Raw genomic sequence first — 25,814 nt, 5'->3', positions numbered from 1 at the left:
TTAGTGGAAAGGGTAGGGATAGACTCCTTACTGTGAAAGAAAATGATGCCAATAATTTTACAGTTCTTAAGAATGCACTCCTGGATGGTTATGGCTTAACCACTGAACAGTACAGGATAAAGTTCAGAGAGACCAAAAAGGAGTCTTCACAAGACTGGGTTGATTTCATTGACCATTCAGTGAAGGCCTTGGAGGGATGGTTACATGGCAGTAAAGTTACTGATTATGAAAGCCTGTATAACACAATCCTGAGAGAGCATATACTTAATAATTGTGTGTCTGATTTGTTGCACCAGTACCTGGTAGACTCTGATCTGACCTCTCCCCAAGAATTGGGAAAGAAGGCAGACAAATGGGTCAGAACAAGGGTGAACAGAAAAGTTCATACAGGGGGTGACAAAGATGGCAATAAGAAGAAAGATGGTGAAAAATCTCAAGATAAGCATGGGGATAAGGGTAAAACCAAAGATCCCACTTCAAATCTTAAACACTCTTCAGAGGGTGGGGATAAAACAAATTCTTCCTCTTCTTCCCAACCTGCACACATTAAAAAGCCTTGGTGCTTTGTGTGTAAAAACAGAGGCCATAGGCCAGGGGATAAGTCCTGTCCAGGTAAACCCCCTGAGCCTACCACCACTAATACATCAAGCTCTAGTGCCCCTAGCAGTAGTGGTACTAGTGGTGGGACTGCTGGCAACAGTCAAGCAAAGGGTGTAGTTGGGTTCACTTATGGGTCCATAGTGGAAACTGATGTAATCAGTCCCAAGACAGTTTCTGTCACACCTAGTGGCATTGGCCTTGCCACACTGGCTGCTTGTCCCCTTACAATGGATAAGTACAGGCAGACAGTTTCAATAAATGGTGTTGAGGCCTTGGCCTACAGGGACACAGGTGCCAGTTTCACTTTGGTGACTGAAAACCTAGTGCCTCCTGAACAACACATCATTGGACAACAGTATAAGATTATTGATGTCCATAACTCCACTAAGTTTCTTCCCTTAGCTATAATTCAGTTTAGTTGGGGTGGAGTTACTGGCCCTAAGCAGGTGGTGGTATCACCTAGCTTACCTGTAGACTGTCTCTTAGGTAATGACCTAGAGGCCTCAGGTTGGGCTGATGTAGAGTTTTATGCCCATGCAGCCATGCTGGGCATCCCTGAGGAATTGTTCCCTCTCATTTCAAGTGAAATGAAAAAGCAAAGGAGAGAAGGCCTGAAAACTCAGGATCCCTCTCCATCAACAGGTAAAAAGGGTATCACAGTATCCCCTAACCACCCTACCATTCAGGATACTATTCCTGTGGTGGGAGAAACCTCTCCTGGGGTGGCACCTGTTCCAAGGGAATCATCAGCGGGCAAAGCTGGACTCCCTGAGGTGGAAGTACCTCTCTGTGGGATAACTAACATTGGTGAGAAAAACAGCACCATTTTAGTTAACATGGAGCATCCCTCCAACCCTCCCAGAGAAACTTTAGTGCAGAAACCCTGCACTACCTCACAACACTTAGGACAGCATCCCTGCCTTAGTGTGGAGCTCATAGGACAGCATCCCTGCCCTGCTCCAACTCAAGAGAAACAGCATCCCTGTTCTCTCTTCCAGCCAGATGGACAAAGTTTTTGCCCAGCTATGGCTTTTCTGAGACAGCATCCCTGTCTGGCATTTCCATCACTACAAATAGGTTCAGTGGACAATTCCCACTGCTCTAAACTAAAACTTACTGATAGAAACTCTGAAAATACATCTTCACATTGTTGCTTAGCTAAAAAACTTCAAACAGGGTGGTTTACATCCCTACAGGGAAGTAACCATATAGTGGATGATAAAGGGAGTAACCAGTCTATTGCAGAGCTACTCTCTACTTATCACCACTTAGACAATAAAGTCTCAACTGGCCAAGGTTAGCCTTATTGTCCTTCGTTTGGGGGGGGTTGTGTGAGAAGGTAGCCTCTTTCTAGCCTTGTTACCCCCACTTTTGGCCTGTTTGTGAGTGTATATCAGGGTGTTTGTCACTTTTTTCACTGTCTCACTGGGATCCTGATAGCCAGGCCTCAGTGCTCATAGTGAAAACACTATGTTTTCAGTATGTTTGTTATGTGTCACTGGGATCCTGCTAGTCAGGACCCCAGTGCTCATAAGATTGTGGCCTATATGTATGTGTCACTAGGACCCTGTCACACAGGACCCCAGTGCTCATAGGTGTGCATGTATGTGTTCCCTGTGTGGTGCCTAACTGTCTCACTGAGGCTCTGCTAACCAGAACCTCAGTGGTTATGCTCTCTCATTACTTTCAAATTGTCACTGACAGGCTAGTGACCATTTTTACCAATTTACATTGGCTTACTGGAACACCCTTATAATTCCCTAGTATATGGTACTGAGGTACCCAGGGTATTGGGGTTCCAGGAGATCCCTATGGGCTGCAGCATTTCTTTTGCCACCCATAGGGAGCTCTGACAATTCTTACACAGGCCTGCCACTGCAGCCTGAGTGAAATAACGTCCACGTTATTTCACAGCCATTTTACACTGCACTTAAGTAACTTATAAGTCACCTATATGTCTAACCTTTACCTGGTAAAGGTTAGGTGCAAAGTTACTTAGTGTGAGGGCACCCTGGCACTAGCCAAGGTGCCCCCACATTGTTCAGAGCCAATTCACTGAACTTTGTGAGTGCGGGGACACCATTACACGCGTGCACTACATATAGGTCACTACCTATATGTAGCTTCACCATGGTAACTCCGAATATGGCCATGTAACATGTCTATGATCATGGAATTGCCCCCTCTATGCCATCCTGGCATTGTTGGTACAATTCCATGATCCCAGTGGTCTGTAGCACAGACCCTGGTACTGCCAGACTGCCCTTCCTGGGGTTTCACTGCAGCTGCTGCTGCTGCCAACCCCTCAGACAGGCAGCTGCCCTCCTGGGGTCCAGCCAGGCCTGGCCCAGGATGGCAGAACAAAGAACTTCCCCTGAGAGAGGGTGTGACACCCTCTCCCTTTGGAAAATGGTGTGAAGGCAGGGGAGGAGTAGCCTCCCCCAGCCTCTGGAAATGCTTTGTTGGGCACAGATGTGCCCAATTCTGCATAAACCAGTCTACACCAGTTCAGGGACCCCTTAGCCCCTGCTCTGGCGCGAAACTGGACAAAGGAAAGGGGAGTGACCACTCCCCTGACCTGCACCTCCCCTGGGAGGTGTCCAGAGCTCCTCCAGTGTGCTCCAGACCTCTGCCATCTTGGAAACAGAGGTGCTGCTGGCACACTGGACTGCTCTGAGTGGCCAGTGCCACCAGGTGACGTCAGAGACTCCTGCTGATAGGCTCCTTCAGGTGTTAGTAGCCTTTCCTCTCTCCTAGGTAGCCAAACCCTCTTTTCTGGCTATTTAGGGTCTCTGTCTCTGGGGAAACTTTAGATAACGAATGCATGAGCTCAGCCGAGTTCCTCTGCATCTCTCTCTTCACCTTCTGATAAGGAAACAACTGCTGACCGCGCTGGAAGCCTGCAAACCTGCAACATAGTAGCAAAGACGACTACTGCAACTCTGTAACGCTGATCCTGCCGCCTTCTCGACTGTTTTCCTGCTTGTGCATGCTGTGGGGGTAGCCTGCCTCCTCTCTGCACCAGAAGCTCCGAAGAAATCTCCCGTGGGTCGACGGAATCTTCCCCCTGCAACCGCAGGCACCAAAAAGCTGCATTACCGGTCCCTTGGGTCTCCTCTCAGCACGACGAGCGAGGTCCCTCGAATCCAGCGACTCTGTCCAAGTGACCCCCACAGTCCAGTGACTCTTCAGCCCAAGTTTGGTGGAGGTAAGTCCTTGCCTCACCTCGCTGGGCTGCATTGCTGGGAACCGCGACTTTGCAAGCTTCTCCGGCCCCTGTGTACTTCCGGCGGAAATCCTTCGTGCACAGCCAAGCCTGGGTCCACGGCACTCTAACCTGCATTGCACGACTTTCTAAGTTGGTCTCCGGCGACGTGGGACTCCTTGGTGCAACTTCGGCGAGCACCGTTTCACGCATCCTCGTAGTGCCTGTTTCTGGCACTTCTCCGGGTGCTACCTGCTTCAGTGAGGGCTCTTTGTCTTGCTCGACGTCCCCTCTCTCTTCAGGTCCAATTTGCGACCTCCTGGTCCCTCCTGGGCCCCAGCAGCGTCCAAAACGCCAAACGCACGATTTGCGTGTAGCAAGGCTTGTTGGCGTCCATCCGGCGGGAAAACACTTCTGCACGACTCTCCAAGGCGTGGGGGATCCATCCTCCAAAGGGGAAGTCTCTAGCCCTTGTCGTTCCTGCAGTATTCACAGTTCTTCAGCCTAGTAAGAGCTTCTTTGCACCAACCGCTGGCATTTCTTGGGCATCTGCCCATCTCCGAGCTGCTTGTGACTTTTGGACTTGGTCCCCTTGTTCCACAGGTACCTTCAGACAGGAATCCATCGTTGTTGCATTGCTGATTTGTGTTTTCCTTGCATTCTCCCTCTAACACGACTATTTTGTCCTTAGGGGAACTTTGGTGCACTTTGCACTCACTTTTCAGGGTCTTGGGGGGGGTTATTTTGCTAACTCTCACTATTTTCTAATAGTCCCAGCGACCCTCTACAAGGTCACATAGGTTTGGGGTCCATTCGTGGTTCACATTCCACTTTTGGAGTATATGGTTTGTGTTGCCCCTATCCCTATGTTTCCCCATTGCATCCTATTGTAACTATACATTGTTTGCACTGTTTTCTAAGACTATACTGCATATTTTTGCTATTGTGTATATATATCTTGTGTATATTTCCTATCCTCTCACTGAGGGTACACTCTAAGATACTTTGGCATATTGTCATAAAAATAAAGTACCTTTATTTTTAGTATAACTGTGTATTGTGTTTTCTTATGATATTGTGCATATGACACTAAGTGGTACTGTAGTAGCTTCACACGTCTCCTAGTTCAGCCTGAGCTGCTTTGCTAAGCTACCATTATCTATCAGCCTAAGCTGCTAGACACCCTATACACTAATAAGGGATAACTGGGCCTGGTGCAAGGTGCAAGTACCCCTTGGTACTCACTACAAGCCAGTCCAGCCTCCTACACCTGGGTCCTGTGGAATGCACCTCCCTTTGTCACTGGTGCTCCTGCTACTCCGCCAGATGATGCTAATGCACACATGGACAGGGAGAGAAAGAGAGCACTGGGTCAATTAAAGCACCAACACCATAGTTTGCATACACAGCACCGCGACACACAGGGATCAGGATTAAGCACTATGGATTGCACTGGCATTGAATTGGCTAGATGCCACAGCAAGATAAGGGCCAAACACTGCCAACTGCACACCTCCTGGGACTCACAAACCCCTCACTGACATGGAATGCAAACGTACTAGGTTACCTGCATTGGCCATACACCCATTACCCTTGAGCTGGATCATGCTGTATTGTCTGGCCTGGCATTAAGGGGCACCCATTAACTCACAACCACCACCCGGATTCCATGCCACCTAACAATTATTGTAGTAGGGCCCACTGTACTCACCCCCCTGTGGCTGCTGTGATTACCTCAAGAGCCCATCCAGCTCTGGGTAGGCCACTGCCAGTATGCTGGCCATCAGGGGGGTCAGGTTCGGACGTGCACCCCTTCCTCGTTGGGAGGCCATTCCTAGCTGGGCCTTTGCAGTCTTCCGTGCCAAGCGTCTTAGGTCCTCCCACCGTTTCCTGTAGTGGGTGCTCCACCTTCTGTAGACCCCCAATGTCCGCACGTCCTTGGCGATGGCATGCCACAATCCTTTCTTTTGATGGGCGCTGACCTCCAGAGGTAATACAGACAGGAGGACAGCATTACACATACAATCCAGCCTGTCACACATATGGCCCATAAATCCCGTTTCCAACTCCATAGGCACACACATCGCCTGGCACACACCATGTACACTACCACCAGACATACCATCCCATATATGACACGATGCCTGCACACACATCTCCATGCAACCCTCCCACATGCATTGTGGCCAAGGTGTACTCACCTGTTGGTCTGGAGGCCCATACAGCGGTCCATACTGGGGCAGGACCCCATCCACCAAGCGCTCCAACTCCATCAAAGTGAAGGCAGGGGCCCTTTTCCCGGTCACATGGCCCATGGTAGGTTCCAGACACAGGTCACAGCAGCACACGCAGTGTAGGTGTTGTCTTGTGGAAAGTCAGGAATCAAGTGAGGTTATAGACAGAAAATGGCGGTCACGTCCACGGCGGTGTACACCCTCATCGCCAACGCTGATCCCTATTGGCCACTGTACTCCATAGAGACCCATATTAGCCAATGAGGAATTGCACAGCAGTGCAAGACCGCCTTCTGCCACGACACCCAACGTCGGCGGTGTTACCTCATTTCCATCTGTTCCTAGATACAGGACAGGAGGTCGCCATTTCATGGTCGTGGACCACACACAGATCTTCCATAACTGCGTCATTTATGGAAATTGCACATAGATTGCCATTCCAACTGTCCCATCACATGAATGTTGTATGCACACTGAGGTGGTGGTTCCAATGTACAAATTGTGACAGACTACTCACTCTTATGTCCCTTAGATACTTATCACTTCGGATGAATAGGGGTAGGAGACAAACCCACATCTACAGAACCTTTGTGGACTACACTGGAGGATAGGCACATTATACTCACCTATAGACTGGACAAGGCCACAATCACAGAGCTGTGTGCCCAATTCGAGCCTGATCTGATATCAGTTATCCATCCTCCCACTGGGATCCCCCTTTTGTTCAGGTTCTATCAGTGCTCGATTTTCTGGCAACTGGTTATTTCCAAGTGACAGTGGGCTTGGCAGCAGGAATGTCACAGCCAATGTTCTCAATCGTGCTGACAAGGGTATTGTTTGCCCTGGGGAAACACACATGTGCAGCTACATTTCTTTCCCCCAGGTAGAAGATTTGGCCACTGTGAAAGAGGGATTCTATGCACTGGGACATATTCCAAATATTATTGGGGCGATTGACGGTACACATGTTGCGTTTGTCCCCCACCGCCAGAATGAGCAGGTGTTCAGGAATCGAAAGAGTTTCCACTCACTCAATGTGCAAATGGTATGCCTGACGGACCAGTACATCCCTCACGTTACTGCCAAGTATCCTGGGTCAGTGCATGACGCCTTCATTCTGAGGAATAGCAGCATCCCAAATGTGATGGCCCAACTACAGAGGTACAGGGTGTGGATAATAGGTGAGCCAGAGTCTCTATACATTGTATGTAAGTGTATGCCTTAAAGTGTTATCCCCATAGCGTTGTGTAAGGCTAAATTGTGTCCCTCCATACTTGCAGGTGACTACCCACACCTATTGTGGCTCCTGACCCCTGTGAGGAATGCCAGGACAGGGGCTGAGAACTATTATGATTATGCACATGGGTGAGCCAGGAGAATAATCAAGAGGACTTTCGGACTCCTGAAGGCCAGGTTCAGATGTCTGCATCTGACAGGTGGATCCCTGTGCTACTCACCCGAGAAGGTCTGCCAGGTATTAGTGCCATGCTGCATGTTGCACAACCTGTCCCTCAGATGACATGTGACTTTTCTGTAGGAGGAGGGGACTTGAGATGGCCCTGTGGCAGAAGTGGACCCTGAGGACAGTGAGGATGGGGACGCAGAGGATGAGGACAACAGACCATCAGTTATATGACAATACTTCCAATGACACATAGGTGAGACAGAGGAACTGACTATTGCTCTGAATATTGATGTTTTCTGTGTGGCTGTAGCATGAAGGCATTCACTTCCTTTGCATCTGAACGTACTGTCACCTATGGCTTGTCCTTTTACAGATGTTGGTGATATGACAACAGTGTCCTGATGTGTTTACTGCAGACTGCTACAGGTCATTATTTGTATGCTATCACAGTGTTCAGATCATTTGCACTAGATGTGACTGTTACCACAAATGCACATTTTCAACACATAAAATGGTGTCACTCAAGTTGTATTCCAGGGTGTTAATTGTAGTGCAAATAATTGACTGAAAAGTGCAATGGAATGGGGTGATGGTAGAGGAAAGTCCAGGGTATTGTTCCAGTCTGTTTGTAGCACAGGTCCAGTGTCCAAGGGGCCATCGGAAGGGGAGCAAAGGCAGTTCAAAGTGGACAAGGGGGACAATCAGGAGAGTCTCATTTCCTGGCGGCATTCTTGGTCTTGGGAAGAGTATCTGGCTTCTGTCTGGGTCACAGGGAACGTTTGCGGGGTGGTTCACCTTCTGCAGGGGGAAGGGTGCTGGTGGCCTGTGGGTTCTGTGGCGGGGCCTCCTGCCCACTAGCTGCAGCAGAAGTGGGGGGCTGGTCAATAGACTGGCTAGTGGTAGGGACCCACTGGTGTGCTGTTGATTCCCCCATAATGTTGGTCATGTCTGCCAGCACCCCTGCTATAGAGGGCATGGTGGTGTTGAGAGCCTGGAAGTCCTCCTTGATCTCCTGTTGGTGTTCCTCCTTCAGCCGCTTGTTCTCCTGCATGTTGTTAAGGATCTGGCCCATCGCGTCCGGAGATTGTTGGTAGGCCCTCCGGATCTCGGTGAGTGCCTCCTGGTGAGTTGGTTCCCTGGGCCTGTCCTCTCCCTGGCACACAGTGGTACTCCCAGTGTCCCTGTTGCCCTGTTCCTCTGTCCCCTGAACAGTGGGCTCACGGCCACTGACCCCAGGTCCCTGATTGTCTTGTGGGAGAGGTGTGGACTGGGGTCCCTGTACAGGTAGGCATACTGCTGATTGATGTGTCCTGGGGACAGAGGTGTGGGGATGCTGGGTGGGTGCTGTGGTGTTGGATACTGAAGGGGGAGGCTCTGTGGTTGACTGGGAGTGGGCTGGGGTGACCGACTAACCAGTTGTCCCTGATGGGCCAGGTAGTTAATCCAGATCCAGAAGTCCAGAGTTACTTTAATCATTGGGAGCATCTTCTGTTGGGGGACCGGTTTGTCGTGCACCTCCTTTCCGCTGACATTGGCTGGGGCACCTGTGGGGATGTAAGTGGTGTATTATGCTTCATGTCTGTGACATATTGTACATCCCTAGCTTCCCCTCTATTGCTGCTGTTGCCCTAACACCTTTGTTTGTATATGATAATGTACGTTGTGTTTGTTAGTTCTCCATGTTGTGCATGGTTTTGTGATGGGTGTCCATGCAGGGCTGGGAGAGCTGTCTATGAATTGGTATAGCATGCAGGGTTTGGCATTGGGGTTAGACATATGTGTCTGTGCAGTGTGTGGGATGTAGTGGAGTGATGGGAGTGAGGGTGTGAGATGGCATGCAGGTATGGGTGGGTGATAAGTAGTAAATGTTGACTCACCCATGTCCAGTCCTCCGGCAACTCCAGTGAGTCCCTCAGGATGCAGTAATGCCAAGACTTGCTCCTCCCATGCTGTAAGCTGTGGAAGAGGAGGTGGGGGTCCACTGCCAGCCCTCTGTATGGGGAGCTGGTGCCTTGCTGCCACGGAACGTACCTTCCCCGTCGGTCATTCCACCTCTTCCTGATGTCATCCCTTGTTCTTGGATGCTGTTTCACGGCGTTTACCCTGTCCACGATTCTCCGCCATAGTTCCATCTTCCTGGCAATGGATATTTGCTATACTTGTGTTTCAAACAGCTGTGGCTCTACCCTGACTACTTCCTCCACCATGACCCGCAACCTGCAACTAAAGGGTTGTGGGTAATGTGGGTGGGTGTTTTATAGTGCTGTGGGTGTGTGTGGTGTGTGTATGAGTATAAGGTGTGTGTTTTTGGTATTGGCCAATGTTGGATAGTTTAGTATATGGGTGTCCATTTTGAGCGCGCCAGTGTGTACTGCCAATGGTTTACCGTCATTGAATGTCCACCATGGTGATTCGTGGGTCATAATGTGGTGCGGGTAGTTTCGTTAACAGTATGGGGGTTGGTACCGCCACTTTAGTACTGACCTCTGGGCTGGCAGATTTGTGTATGTAGCAGTACTCTGGTGGACTGGTGTGTGTGTGTCATAATTTGGAGAATTAATGTTCGCCTCCGCGGCGGTATGTTGGTGGCCCTCACCGTGCTGGTAAGCGGGATTTACCGCCAATGTCATAATGAGGGCCTTAATCTTTAAAAATTCATATCTCAATCTCTACTTACTGGATTTTTGTTGTTTTAATCTTGTTTTACTCGATAAATATTCTCTGTTTTTCTAAACTGTGGAGTCTTTTTGTGGTGTATTTCACTGTGTTACTGTAATGAAGGGCCTGATTTAGGTCTTGGTGAAGGCAAACAGACTGATATCCCATCCACTGTATTACGATCCAATTATTTCCTATGAGGATCGTAATATGGCAGATGAGATATCTGTGATGTATGTGACAGAGTATTCCCTCTGCCCTAAGTGTTGCACAAATACTTTACGCATTGCCTCTTACGTTAAGCCTGACTGCTCTGTGCAAACCTACCAGAGGGTAAACATACTTTACTTGAGGATGTGCATTTGACTCACACTGACTAGGATTCTCTTTGATAGAGTGCATACCTCTACCAACTAGAGACCCAATTTCTAACACTTGGCTAATGGTACCATTTTAGAACCTAATATCTCTATTTTGTCAGTCCACCTTGCTAATATGATTTTGGTTGCAGCAAGCAGTGCTGAGGTCTTGCATGCACAAGTCTGAATAGCTACAAAAGATGAATCGGTACAACTAAGGAACTTTACTTCAAAGGGCAAACTCTTGTATGAAAACAATGCAAATTAAATGTTCAAAAACTACAAAGAGATGGTGCTAGCTAGGATTAGTTGAGATTTCAGAGGAAAACACATTTAAGGAAACCTTTCGTGGAGAAAGTTTCTCCACAAATGTGTTTCCTTCATTTCTTTTCAAATGGTATTGCTAGAGTGCTGAATTGATTCTGGTGAATTGTAGTATGGCGCTGGATGCGCATATGACTCTCATCATGGCCGCCGTCAGTGGCCTAGGTGAATTAACTAGCAATGCACCACCTACAGCTGTTATCAAGATATAAGAATGACTATCTGAGTCCTATGGTGTCGGATGGAGAGAGGAGAGCACAACCTGAGGAAGAGAGCTGTGGGACAACGGAGAAGACGGGAAGCAAAAACCCAGGACAAGGACCCTGTACGGAGAACAACTGTGATCGGCAAGAGGAGAGGGAAAGGACAGATGGCGCCGAATGAGAAAGGGAAGGAACCGCGCTCTAGGAGCACAGCTTATGAGTCCAGTGAGCCCCGAGGAGGAGTGGACGATGTGACCCTCAAAGACACGATCCAGGAGAGCCGTGGTCCTAGGCAAGTTCAGTTGCCGTGTGAGGGACTTTCCAATGGCTGGTGTACAGGGGTACAAGTGAGGCATGTGGTGAGATGAATAAACCATTAGAAATCACTGCCCTATGCCCCGGAGGAGAGCGCTATAAATGAAGCACCCAAAGGCCTTAATCCCGTAAACTGACCCACTGTTATGTTTTCGTTCGAGACTCACCACACCACCAGGGTTGCAAAGATGTAAGCCAGCAGATGACCTGAAGATGAGGACAGGGACGGGAAAACCCTGGAGAAAGGGAAAGGAGTGAAGTGCTGACTTATTTTATTATTTTTATTGACTAACTCCTATATAGACCCATATAATCAGCATAACACCTTCGCAAATCCTTCTGACTAGTGAGCTACAAGACCACATGAATGTCCTTCATTAAAAAACATAAATATACAGTCAGTATTGTAATGGATCACAAAGACTCCACCTTTCTTTTTCTCTTCCTTGGCTATCTTTTTCTTAGCTCCCCTCCTTTGTTCTTTACTGTGAATATACCCTACTACCTCTATCTCTAAATATACCATGGTGCATTTACCCATGCTTATACCCTTCTATCTTTAACAATAGTAATACACTAGTACATCTACTCATATCCATGTACCTCTGTCCCTTTCAAAACCCTAATACCTCTGTGCGTAACCATACATTACTGCTGCCCATGCTTGTTATCAAATTATTATAGCATCTGCCTACACCGTAGTGTCCCTCTTCCCTCATATTTATCTGCATTCCTTTGCCACTATCCTACTTCCTTTTCCACTGCTTCATCCTAGTATCTCTACACCTTGCTATACTATTGTAGATCAACTCCTGCTGTCTCCTAATACTCTTGCACCTTCCAATACAGTTTAATGTAAATCTCTACATCCACACTAGCACCTTTACATCATCTGTGCTCTAGTGCCTCAATTCCTGCTTATACTTTACCCCTATCTACAACGTAGTATCTCAAGCCCTACTTCTACCCTGCCTCTATCTTTTTCTATAGCCTAGCACTTTACTCCTGCCTACACTTTGGTGCCTCTAATCATCCCACACCCAAGTGTGTTTACCTTTATCTATATCGTACTACCCTTATCACTACTCTTACACTTGTATCTTTAACCCTGCCTTAGCACCTCAAACCTAGCTTGTTCTCTTCTCCCTGCCTTGTTTCTCCACAAGGGAAAGAGCTTTAATGGTCAAATGTTTTTTGTTGTATTCATAGACAAAGGCTACTAAGGCCCATATTTATGAAAAATGACACACAACTGCGCTAGTGCAGTTGTGCGTCATTTTTTTAATGCGAGCTGGCGACATTCCTTAGCGCCATCCGTGTGCCATATTTAAGAAATTATGTACGATGGTGCTAAGGAATAGTTAGTACCAAAAAAATGCCTTTAACCATTGCCACATGCCGTAAGGAAAAATGACGCTAATGTTGCAAATTGGCGCTAGCCCGTTTGCGGTACGTACATATGTTGCAAAAGGGTTTGCATAATTTTTTATACTGCATTAGTGTCAAAACAAAACGCACAAGCAGGAAAAGATGCAATTTCAAGAGAAGATGGATTTTTCAGGCCAGGAGAGACCCCAATCATTCAAGTACCAGCCAGGAGGGTCCAGAAAACTCCCAGGAGAAGGAGAAGAGAAAGCTTAAGTGTTGCTTTAACGAGAAGAAGCATGATATCCTGGTCAGAGAGGTGACGGAGCACCAACACCAGCTCTTCGTCACCTCCAAATTGCCAGTTGGATGGAGAGACCCAATGTGGCAGCAAATAGTAGGTAAAGTATACAGTGTTGCAGAGGTGAAGAGGAACGTCACTGAGTGCAATAAGCACTGGCACGATTGCAAGCGCAGGACTAAGGAGAAACTCGCCAGGAACCGAAAGAAAGCACTGCAGACTGGAGGTAGAAGTCACGACCCACAAGAGGACTGGGATGAGCTGGAGATGTTTGCAGCGGTCATCCCGGAGGAGCTGGTCACTGGAATCTCAGGACAGCACAGACTAGCAACAACCACCACAAATGCAGGGTAAGTTGCGGGGGTATATGGAATAACACAAATGGCAGAAGGGGGAGGCACATAGGACACACTCAATGCATGCTAAAGGGTTGCATCGGGACACATAGGCCCTGAATCAAGATGTGCCATACCCACCCATGTACTAACGCTTTAGTTGTGCTATGCCTCCAACATATACACAACGTCAACATAGACCACTCACTATGGCTATACTCCACCATGTAAATATGCAGCACATTGCCTGGAAGGCACGTGCAAATAGTGTGGCTGTGCCATTACAACACCCATTGCATATTTTCAAAGCCCCTGTACCAACACAACGTAGACAACAGAGACTAGGACTGAAGACAATACCACTCCAGTGGTGGTGTCAGGGTGGTGTCTCTGGCCAAAATGCTTCCCTTCCTCCTTGTCGCATTGCCTTTACTCATGTGTGCTGCATCTTTCAGCACACATTGAAATGCCATCTTAGCAAAAATAGCTTGTACATGTGCAAGAAGGGACACCTCCCTGACTCCATATCTCTATCCCCCGAAGTGTGTGTGTGTCCCTCTACCTCTACAACAGCACCAGCCCTGTCACAGGATGCACCACACACATCGGAGGATGCACCAGTCTGTGCCACATGGGCAGTTTCTCCTTAGTTCTGGGCTTAAGATCATGCCAGTGTTGTGACAGTAGGAAATGTGCCCTCTTGACCCAAACAGTGTTAATTTGTCTGCTATGTACTGTCATCGTCTCTTTTATACCAATTGGCAATTTTTGTAACTCCTCACTAATGCACACTACTCCTGACCAGGTCTCATGACATGTCCCTCAACCCTGGACTCTGATTGTGCTACATATGGCTGACGTTCACTCATGGAGTCTGTGAACTGGATATTGTATAGAATTCACAAATACACTTGCACCTGTAAATGTAGCACCTTATACACATGTAGCATTTCTACGTTTACTGTGATCCATATCACCAGCTAAAAGATTGCATTGTATCAATCCATGTCAATGTGTATAGAATATCAGTACATGAGTGCATGACTGTCAGACACAAAGCTACACACTAGGATCCTAACATGAGAAAGGTGAATGATTGTGTTGTTGACTACAGCCAACTTACTGAGTATTCTATATGAATATTGAATAGATATCCTTTGAAGTTGACATACAGCATTGTATGGCTCTGAACCAAGTCAATGGTAATTTATCCAGATGGAAGTACCAATACAACTTGTTTGTGTGATACAAGAGAAGCTGATCTTATCAGTGATGGGCACCTGTCAGTGCTGCAGGATACAGTTCCAATTTTGCCTGTTGTCAGATGTGCCACACTTGCCAACAATAAAACTGCAGGACCCCTCCAATGACAGGTGAAGTACCATACTTACCTGTCCAAGATAAAGTATTCATACATATTTTGAATGGCTGGAACACTAGATGGCAAATGTATGGACTAGCTGACATTATGTAACAGCCAACCTGACAGCTCCTTGGTCATAGGAGATGCACATGGTAATACTTGAAAATCAAGGTAGTAAGCATACCCTAGGCCATTCCTCTAACTTGGCCAGTATACTCATGAGAAACCCCAGACACTCAATCAACTAACAAACAAATAGTCTGAGAAAAACAGGATTTATTGTAAAACCATATATCTAAAACTAACCTAAAAACTTCCCTATGCTAAACTAACCTATACTCACTTAACTTAACTAACAACTAGACCTATCTAACCTATTCTAAACTTATCTTACAGATCTAACAACACACTCCAAACATTGTCCCCCTACCCCCTTTAAGAGACAAGATACAAGTAGGACAATATAAACTATGACTACACATGTATTAATCTAACTTATGGCCTAACAAATATATATTTAAACAAAATATATATACACAAATACCCCAACATGACCCCACACCCAACCCCCATCTAAAACTATGTACAACGGTAAAATTGAGGGGAAGGAACTGGAAGGTTGTAGAACAAGAGAAGTTAATTTTTCATTTTCTTGAGTTTCTTCTTGATTTACCACAACAACCTCCTGTTGTCTGCACTTTCCTCCTCCAATTTGTCCAGTCTGGCTAAAATCTTGGCCATGTCCCATTTCATGTCTTATTCAAATTAGCTGCTTAATACTGCAGCAGGTGGCTGAACAGGCGCCTGACTCCTGATAGGTGTAGCTGATGTGGAGAGGCTTGGACCTGCAGAGGCCCCTTGCACCTCTGATGTCTTCCTAACACTGTCTTTGTGTGGCTGTGGCTGCTGTGGAGGTCCCCCATGTGCAAACGCACGCCATACCCCAGTTGCCTTCCCCTGCGGAACCTCTTTCCCATTCTGTAGGATCCTGCATCCACCTCTATGAGGTGCCGGTAGCATTCTGCTCTCCATTGGAATGCGTGCCTTTGGTCTGGTGTCATGTTGGCAGCTGAAAAATGAGGGGAATCAAGCATCAGATTCAGCATTGGGTGGACCTTGAACAGACATATTATGTACACTGCAAGTGCAGATAACACATTCAGTCCACCACACATTCCTCAACTTACTCCTCATCTATGACTATTTCCTACCAGCCATCTACGGTATCATGTACATATCACTGGGATGACGGCTATCCATTGTTAACCATCAGGGCCCAGAGGTGAGTAAATAAATTGTCCATGATCAAAATTTCTGTCATCAAACTTGTGAGGATCATGTGCCCCAACAAGTCTAGATTTCCTGTGTCCCTGTGCATAAGGGAGGTGTGCATTCAATCCACCACCTCGACACCCCTGGCGAAATATCAAGGTTTGCCCAGCCATCATGGATGCAAGGTGGGGGCCACATGATAGGTGTGTCTGGAAACTTCCTACCGCCTATTTTAAGGTTTGGTAAATCATCTAAATCATCATTCATGTGTCCTGGTGTAAGACCTGGGCTGAGCATACATTACAGGTTGTGTGTCGGAACAACGCAGGCATTTATGACACCTGCCTTAATAACGTGGCCCAAACCATGAATGCGTCCCTACAATGCATTTCTTTACCATGCAAGTCATTACAACGACTTGCCTTGGGGAAAGCGCTGGAGTTTGGAATAGTATAATTTACTATTCCAACTCCAGTCTGCGCCATAGTGGGGAAAGTGTTGGACATAAAGTCCAACATCAGTCCAACAACACTTTTCCTAAGGCAAGTCGTTTTAATGACTTGCGTGGTTAAGGAATGCATTGTAAAGACATATTCATGGTTCGGGCCTCACTTTAAAGGCATAGCGTGGTTTGAGCCACGTTGTTAAGGCTGTTTCCCTCTGTTACAAGGGGGCACACCACTGCCCATGATGTGCCCACATGTACAACTGATGCAATGTCCCCAGAAAGTTTGGCCAAAGCCTGACCTGCACATAAAAGTTGTCTACACACTGCAGAACTAAAGCCCCCTACCCTGTGCTATGTTGTGCTACATGTGTTAAACGGAACACACATGGTGGCTGTATGGGTGCCCTTAGTCCCACAGTGAGTGTGGCATTGCACTGAGTTTGTAACAGTATCCTGATAAATTGAACTTCATTTTCACATACATATCAGACATCATCAAAGTACCAGGTATGCACCCAGAAATCACATCATATGCATATGTGATGTGACCTACATCACTAATAAATATCATGGTGGCAGGACCATGTTGTGACAACTGCTGAGATCTGGCTTGGGAAAAATCCCGTACTTTTCCCACAACAATCTGGAGCTGAGTTGTCTACTAATTGTGCACACTACTGACTGTTGTCCAGCACAATATGGGTCACTGAAGTACTATAGCCTCAACATACATATCGGAAGGGTAGTTAGGCACCTGTTGCCCTTGTGCTATGAGCAAGCCATTCTTATTGCACAACATTCCAACAGACATGATCTCACCATCCATACTCCAATAATGTCATATCATTGGTGAGGCAAAACCATTACTCATTGCATTCCACACTTCAGACTGACTCACACCAAACACTGGATTGGCACACATGACGCACAAGATGACACTTACTGGCTGCATTGGGGTCTTCAAATTGGGCCACCTCACCAACAGTGTAGGGCGGAGGTCCACCTGCAAGACATGAATGGAAAACATTGTTTAGTGTAATTTGTACATATCAGTTCATGGACAACATTGTTCACTATCAACTTGTAAGGTTGAGTGAGCAAGTCACCCTAGTGGTCGGTCACAGCAACTGACAAACATCTGTGATCTGTCAATCACACATAGTCTCAGATAATGTAGACCCACGCACCTACAAACCATCACTGTCCCTGACATTCCTGTGGTGCCTTTCACTGTACCATTTATACATGGCATTGCCATGCAGGTGTTTGTTAGCTCTACACCTCCATGTTGTAGACATCTACCTCATTGTCACAGCAAACTGAGAAACAACTGCCTAGGGGGTGTGTGTGCATTCCAGAGAGTTGGGGAATGCTGTGATACATCCTTGTGTGAAGTAAGTAATATGTGTGTGCCATCACAAGGCACACACACGAGCAATAATGCTATGGGTATTTACTCTTGTGAAAGTAGTTGTACCTACCTGCACACTGACTGATTGAAATCATGGATGTATTGCCAATAGTGTGCGGACAGCCATTGTTGTCATGGTATACCATTATTTGTCCAGGGAGGGATAAGAACATGGGCATAGACAAATGCCTCAACACAGATACACTTGCTCTGTAGTTCAAGGATGCGTTTGTTTGTGTAGGTTGCTGAGTAATGTGCCAGTGATGGAGCAGATGCAGGGCATCCCCATACCATCAGTAAGAAGTGGCAGGCCTGTGGAACTAAATCAGCACATGTGTGTGTGGTAATAGACTTAGTTTAGGGTGTATGTGATACACAATGTACAGGAAGAGGAAAGTGCTAGAAGCCTGGACCCAGTGAATAGTCAAGCTCCCTTACATGGCCTTGGCCAATGTCACAAAGGGGCAGATTGAAAGACAGATGTGCAGCACCAAGTGAAATCACTGCAGTCCTTGTGGCCCTTAGTGCACCCCTTACCCCTGCCATGTGTGCACCTAATGAGAATTAAGACACAGCAGGATACATGTGGGGTCCAATTGCATCTATTTATGTGTAAGAAAATGATGCACTCAGCAGGAGTTGCAACACAACAGATCATCACGACTTCTGCTGAGTACATGGGGGCCCATCAAATACATTTATATGCCCGCATATAACACTTGCTCTCAGAAGCCTTTCGGAGTGCATGAAATATAGAATTTAGGTATTTCTCATTCTTCCCAGAGACTTATACATTTGCCCCCAAACAGGTTTTGGGACCCCCTCCCATACATGGTACATGGTGCACACCTCATGTTGTGCTGCTCAAAACCGAGTTGCCCTACGTATGCATCACAATACTTTGTAATGGTTGTGCAGGAAAAATGGTACAACTGCCCTGCCTCAGCTTCATTATTGTACATTGGTATGGCAGGCCTAATGTGGCGCTGGGGCTCTTCATACAGGCAGCATACGACATGTCCAGATCCATAACCATGACTTTAGCACTCAATCGTATTTGCAACTGTCATGGACATGCAAAAAATGGACTTTGTATGGAAATGGGATACTTACCAACTGCTCCAGCAATCTTGATGCCCTGGTGATCCAGCAGATCTTGCTCCCTTGTTATGAGGTCTGCCCAGCAGTGCTTCAATTGGTGGTCATTTCTTCCTGTGGCAAACACTCTTGTCAGGTGGTTGAGCACCTTGCCCCACCGCAGCTTCCTGGCCTCTGTGAGGTAGCCTTATATGACACGGTCACCCAGTACCAGTATCATGGGGAGGTAGTGCTGTACCAGCCACATGAAACCCCCAAGCTCATCGGCCGACATCCTGGCCATCCTCCCTTCCCCTGACATAATGGACTGCAAATACAGTTCACCCACAAAAAAAAGCCAAAAGATTTCTCTACGACTACCCAAAATACCCAAACAACTATACTACCCCAGACACACACCCCACAATCCAGAGACAGAAACTGAACACTTACAATACAAAGGTTAAATGAAAGATAAAACACAACAGCTACAGGACACATCACAATAAACACTCCAAACACTTCAAAACTCACCAGCTCCATACACCCTCACACAGTCACAGACAATAAGACTGTGAAGTCAAAGTTAAAGTGGACTCACCTTGCTATGTTTGCAGTCATGATGTCTTGTTTCATCACTTCCTGGGCCTGTGTATCACTTTTCCAGTCATGTGTTTTTTTTTCGACCCATGAAGGTCATGCATCCAATTTTGCCCATTTTGCAAAAAAAGGCCTGTGGATGTGTGATAGCCATTCAGGGGCTAGGCATCTTTTAGCTTAAAATAGTATGGTAAATGCGTATGCATGTACATTTTTAACACATGACTGTCAAGCAGCGTATTTTTCCACATTGTGCGTAAAAAGGCATGTGAACGTGCGATAGACACTGAGGGTCCAGGTGTCTTTTAACTGTGGAGAAAAGTATGAGGTTTAGGCGTTTGTGTCTATGTTTTTGACACATGACGGTCATTCGTCGATTTTTCACCATGGTGCATGAAAAGGCCTGTGAACGTATGATAGACGCTCAGGGGCCAGGTGTCCTTTTACTGACTTTGCAGAGTATAGATTTGAGGCGTTTGCATCATATTTTTGTGAATGACGGGAATGTGTATGCTTTCACAATGTAGGCTGTGAGTGACCCAGATTCACTTAGCATGTCACAGGGGCTATGCAAAAAAATTGTATATATGGTATGGCTACATGTGTGTAACTATCCTGTCATGTCATAACAGTGACCTTGGTATGTTGAATCTATAGGTTTGTTTATGAGTCTGGTGCATGCGATTATTCATTCCGTGTGCATATGTGCATGTGTAGCTACACTGTGTACACATACATGTTGGAACATGTGTACTATGAGTGTAAATATGTGTTTCATTACTAACTTGTGGGAGTACTACATTGTTATGTCTGATACAAAATAAACACATTCCAACAACACAATATATATATGATGGCCTATGTCCAACACATGGTAAGGCATGTGACCACCATGATAATTTGTACTCATAGTATGCAGTGGACTAGGACTGGATTGACATCATGTTACCCTTGCAAATGTGCTTGTACATGAGTGTCCACTCTGTGATGTGTTGTTGGTTTTTACTTCATGATGCTCTGCTACACATGTGACATATAGAGATGGTATATACACATGTGTTACTGAAGGTTGTTATATGCCGTGTGTGTGTAAAGACTTGTGTAGTGTCATTTCTGTAACATATGACCACAGTGGTGTGTACATGGGATGTTGGCAGTTGACAAATGCATGTGTAGTTATCTGTGCCACCTATGTTTCCGTATGTCAGAACACATGTGAAGGTCATTTCTTACAGTCACTGATCTTGTGATACCTATGCCCTTACTTTTGCGCTAGGTTGCCTTTTGTTCAGAATCCAAACACATTACCATTCCTGAGCCATTACAGTGATACAATTGATATATAATTAAGATATGTGGTTTATGTGTGCATGCCACCAACTAGGCACTTATATTTGTCCACATCATGGGGGTCATTCTGACCCTGGCGGTCGGTGATAAAGCGGCGGCCAACCCGCCAACAGGCTGGCGGTCCAAAAAATGGAATTCTGACCCTGGCGGGAACCGCCAACAGAGTCCGCCACTTTAACACTCCGACCGCCACGGCGGGACACACAAACAGCGCAGCGGTCACCGCCAATAGGCAGGCGGCAGACAATGTACCGCCCACCCTATCACAACTCACCAACCCGACACCTTTTCCGGGGCGGGAGCACCGCCGATAAAAACACGGCGGAAACAGACTACGAACGGGAAAACGCTCACCTCTATACACTCCACGAGGACGGAGGACAGCATGGAGCCCGAATTGAACATCCTACCTGCTCTCGTCTACCTGCTCATCTACCATGAGTACGAACTCCGGCGCAGACGACAACGGTGAGTACCGCACCTACGACACAGGGGAGGGGGGGGGAGGAAGGGTTACGGGCACACACATACGCATTACACCCACCCTCCAACTATCTACACACCAATGCAGAGCACCAAGTCAAAGTGACCCCACCCAAACCCCCCAGAATAACGAAAATATATAATTAAAGTGAGAAACAAAATTTATGTATAAAATAAGTTCATTGAAGTCATGGTAAAATAGGAAAATGAATCAAAAAAATCCAAGTGTAAACATTGCGTAACCGATAAATAGAGGCAATAACTCCAGCACAGTCACTGAAATTTCAACTGTCTGTGGGCCAAAGTGTATCAACACATGGGCAAAGCCCACACAGGAGACCTGAGTCCGTTGGAGAGAACACTGCAGGGCCATCAGATGATAAAACTACAGGCACCTCAGGGGGAAGGGAAGGGGGGGCACCTCAGCCACATGAGTCCACAACGCCAGATCCAAGAAGGGGCCACCATGCCCACTGTTCAATCCTGGGGAGTGCAAAGCCTCAGTCTCTCAAGTCTCACAAGTGGGTGGCTTGCCCACTGTCATATCCTGGGGAGTGCAAAGCCACAGTCCATCAAGTGGATAACAGTCTCCACAGGCAATGGAGGAGGCAGGGTGGCCCGAGTGCAGCGTGAACAGTAGCACGACACAGAACCAGCAATGTCATTGGGCCAGCGGTGCTTGAGACGGCGGGGCCCAGCGGAGCGGTGCTTGAGATGAAGGGCCCAGCGGAGCGGTGCTTGAGATGGCGGGGCCCAGCGGAGCGGTGCTTGAGACGGCGGGGCCCAGCGGAGCGGTGCTTGAGATGAAGGGCCCAGCGGAGCGGTGCTTGAGATGAAGGGCCCAGCGGAGCGGTGCTTGAGATGAAGGGCCCAGCGGAGCGGTGGTTGAGATGAAGGGCCCAGCGGAGCGGTACTTGAGATGGCGGGGCCCAGCGGAGCGGTGCTTGAGACGGCGGGGCCCAGCGGAGCGGTGCTTGAGACGGCGGGGCCCAGCGGAGCGGTGCTTGAGATGAAGGGCCCAGCGGAGCGGTGCTTGAGATGAAGGGCCCAGCGGAGCGGTGCTTGAGGCGGTGGGGCCCAGCGGAGCGGTGCTTGAGATGAAGGGCCCAGCGGAGCGGTGCTTGACAGGAAGGGCCCAGCGGAGCGGTGCTTGAGATGAAGGGCCCAGCGGAGCGGTGCTTGACAGGAAGGGCCCAGCGGAGCGGTGCTTGAGATGAAGGGCCCAGCGGAGCGGTGCTTGAGATGAAGGGCCCAGCGGAGCGGTGCTTGACAGGAAGGGCCCAGCGGAGCTGTGCTTGAGATGAAGGGCCCAGCGGAGCGGTGCTTGACAGGAAGGGCCCAGCGGAGTGGTGCTTGACAGGAAGGGCCCAGCGGAGCGGTGCTTGACAGGAAGGGCCCAGCGGAGCGGTGCTTGAGATGAAGGGCCCAGCGGAGCGGTGCTTGACAGGAAGGGCCCAGCGGAGCGGTGCATGAGATGAAGGGCCCAGCGGAGCGGTGCTTGACAGGAAGGGCCCAGCGGAGCGGTGCTTGAGATGAAGGGCCCCTGTTCAGCGGTGCTCCTCCCGGCGGTGCCCTGTTCAGCGGTGCTCCTCCCGGCGGGGCCCTGTTCAGCAGTGCCTTTCTGCACGGCGGGGCCCTGTTCAGCGGTGCCTTTCTGGACGGCGGGGCCCTGTTCAGCGGGGCCTTTCTGGACGGCGGGGCCCTGTTCAGCGGTGCCTTTCTGCACGGCGGGGCCCTGTTCAGCGGTGCCTTTCTGCACAGCGGGGCCCTGTTCAGCGGTGCCTTTCTGCACGGCGGGGCCCTGTTCAGCGGTGCCTTTCTGCACGGCGGGGCCCTGTTCAGCGGTGCTTGTTCTGTAAGTCAAGGGAGTCAGACCTGGCCACGACTCCCTGCTCAGTCACCCTCCGACCGTGCAGTTGCTGGACCCTTCGGTGACGGTGTCCTGGGCCCTTGGGTGTCCTCCCTCACACCCGGGATGGGGCTTGTGGGGCCCTCCTGGTCCGCGCTCCTGCTGGCTGACTTCTCCGCCCTGCTGCCCTTGCCCTCCTTCGATGTGGCTCTCTGGCCCTTGCCTCCCCTGGATGTTGTGGCAGGTGAAGTGGCAGAACTTTGGTCCTTGGGGGTAGCCATGTCAGTCGTCCCGCGGCGGCCCCTTAGTTTACGGGTCCTCTTTCCAGGGGGGGGGCTGGCTGTCCCCTTGCTGCTGACCGATGTATCACTGCTGGCAAAGGGGGGACTCCAAAATCCATGCACTACGGTGACCCTTGAAGCCGGGCTGGTGGTGGCTGAGGCGCTCTTGGGACTCTTAGCAGATGGAGGGGGGGGTCAGGTGAGGGAAAGAGGTCAAGAGTGGAGAGGTAAACCTTTTTAGGACCAGGGTAAAGGGTAGGTGTAGTGGTTATGGGAGTGGAGGAAGAGGAAGAGGAGGTGGTTGTAGGAGAGTCAGGTGTGCTGTCCTTGGATGAAGGTGCATGGGCTGGAGGCTGTCGTGAGGTGGTTGGCTGTTGGGTGGGTGGCTGCCTGCGTTTGTCTGTCTTGGAAGAGGGGGTGACAGACACAGTGGGAGAGGACACAGGGGACGTGTAAATGGCAGTGGGGGTGGTGACTGCACGTGTGCGGACTGTACTGGAGGGTGTGCTGGTGATGGAAGTACTGGCTGTTGGTGGTGTGCATGCAGGTGTGAGTAGAGACGTCACAGGGAGGGAGGAGTGAGACGAGGAGGTGGGGGACACAGAGGTGGTAGTGGCTGTTGGCATGTCTGTATCTGGGTGTTGCTTGGGTGAATGTTTGTGTGATCTGTGGTGCTTATGTCTGGATGAGCTGCCCTTGGGTGTTGAGGTGTGTGCAGGCTGGTCTGATGGTGTGGGTGGGATAGGCAGAGGAACAGGAGACAGAGACAGGCTGGAGGGAGTTAGAAGAGGGAGGCTGGAAACAGGGACAATGGCTGCCGTCAGTGCTGAGGCCAGAGCATTGAACGATCGTTGATGGGCAGCCTGACCCGAATGAATGCCCTCCAGGTATGCATTGCTACGATGCACCTCCCTCTCTACCCCCTGGATGGCATTCAAAAGGGTAGACTGCCCAACAATGATGGTCTGTAGGAGGTCAATGACCTCCTCACTGAGGGCAGCAGGGGTAACAGGGGCAGGGCCTGAGGTGCCTGGGGCGAAGGAGACGCCCGCCTTCTTGGGCGAGCGGGCACGGAGCGAAGGCTGAGGGGCTGCTGGGAGGGCGGAGCTGGTGCGCTGGGTGGCGGCTGTACCTGTAGAGGCGGGGGGCACGGATGTTGCCGCCACCACTAGGGAGCTCCCATCCGAGGACGTGTCGGTGTCGCTGGTGTCACCACGGCTCCCCGTTGTGAAGCTCCCCTCACCCTCCGTATCACTGGTGGCCTCGGTGTCTGTGCCATGGCCCACCGGGGCCTTGTGAGTTGCAGCTCCCTCGTGCTCCGGTGCCAATTCTCCTCCGCCTGATGATGCTAATGCACACATTCACAAGAAGATAAAGAAAAAGGGTGGGGGAGACATAAAAACAGGTTGAGTGCATGCATTGTCAACACCGTTGGCGGAGAGGACAGACACAGGAGCCTCATGCACTAAGCCGCGCAATCGGGGTACACTACTCAGTACTTGTGACTAGGCCAACAGGTCTAGGGACAACAAACGCGCACATGGGTGATGCAGGACCATGGATAGCTGTACTTGTCACCCTCCAGAGGTGGGGGGCGGGGGCACAGGGACATGGCTAAAGCAGAGGACTACACTACAGAAAGCGCCCTGGCCTAATGTCACCCACAGCCCTCTTCCCCCACCCAGGCACCTCCACTGCGTGTAAAGATAGCTGAATGTGCTGGTACTCACCCCCTTGTGTCTGCTGTGATGTCCTCACGCGCCCATCCAAATCGGGGTAGGCCACCACCAGGATCCGGGACATCAGGGGGGTCAGGGTACGACTGGCACCCCTCCTAGGTTGGGAGGCCATCCCCAGCAGTGACTCGGCGTTCTTCCTGGTCCCGCGGCGGATGTCCTCCCACCTCTTGCGGCAGTGGGTGCCCCGTCTGTTGTGGACCCCCAGGTTCCGGACTTCCTTGGCGATGGCACGCCATATGTCGACTTTCTGATGGGCGCTGACCTATTTGACATGTACAGGGTGGAAATTGAAATATCATCAATTTTCCGCATGATAGATGCGATTGGCCCCCCCTCCCCAACCTTGTCATGTGGCACATGCTCTCATCTGTCGTGCCTTGCACTCGTCATTGTCTCCCCACCCCACCATCTTACATCCACCATACACAACCCAGGCATAGCCCATTCAACGTGCACACAGTGTACTTACCTGTTGGTCTGGAGGACCGTAGAGTCGCGCATACTGGGGCAGGACCCCATCCACAAGTTTCTCCAACTCTTCTGTAGTGAAGGCAGGGGCCCTTTCCCCAGTCGCAGCAGCCATTGTATCTCCCAGACCGAGGTCACAGCAGCACTTGCAGTATAGGTCCTCTCCTGT

Source organism: Pleurodeles waltl, chromosome 1_2 (assembly GCF_031143425.1).
Source record: "Pleurodeles waltl isolate 20211129_DDA chromosome 1_2, aPleWal1.hap1.20221129, whole genome shotgun sequence".
In the NCBI taxonomy this organism is placed as follows: Eukaryota; Metazoa; Chordata; class Amphibia; order Caudata; family Salamandridae; genus Pleurodeles; species Pleurodeles waltl.
Note: the sequence above shows the minus strand (reverse complement) of the source record.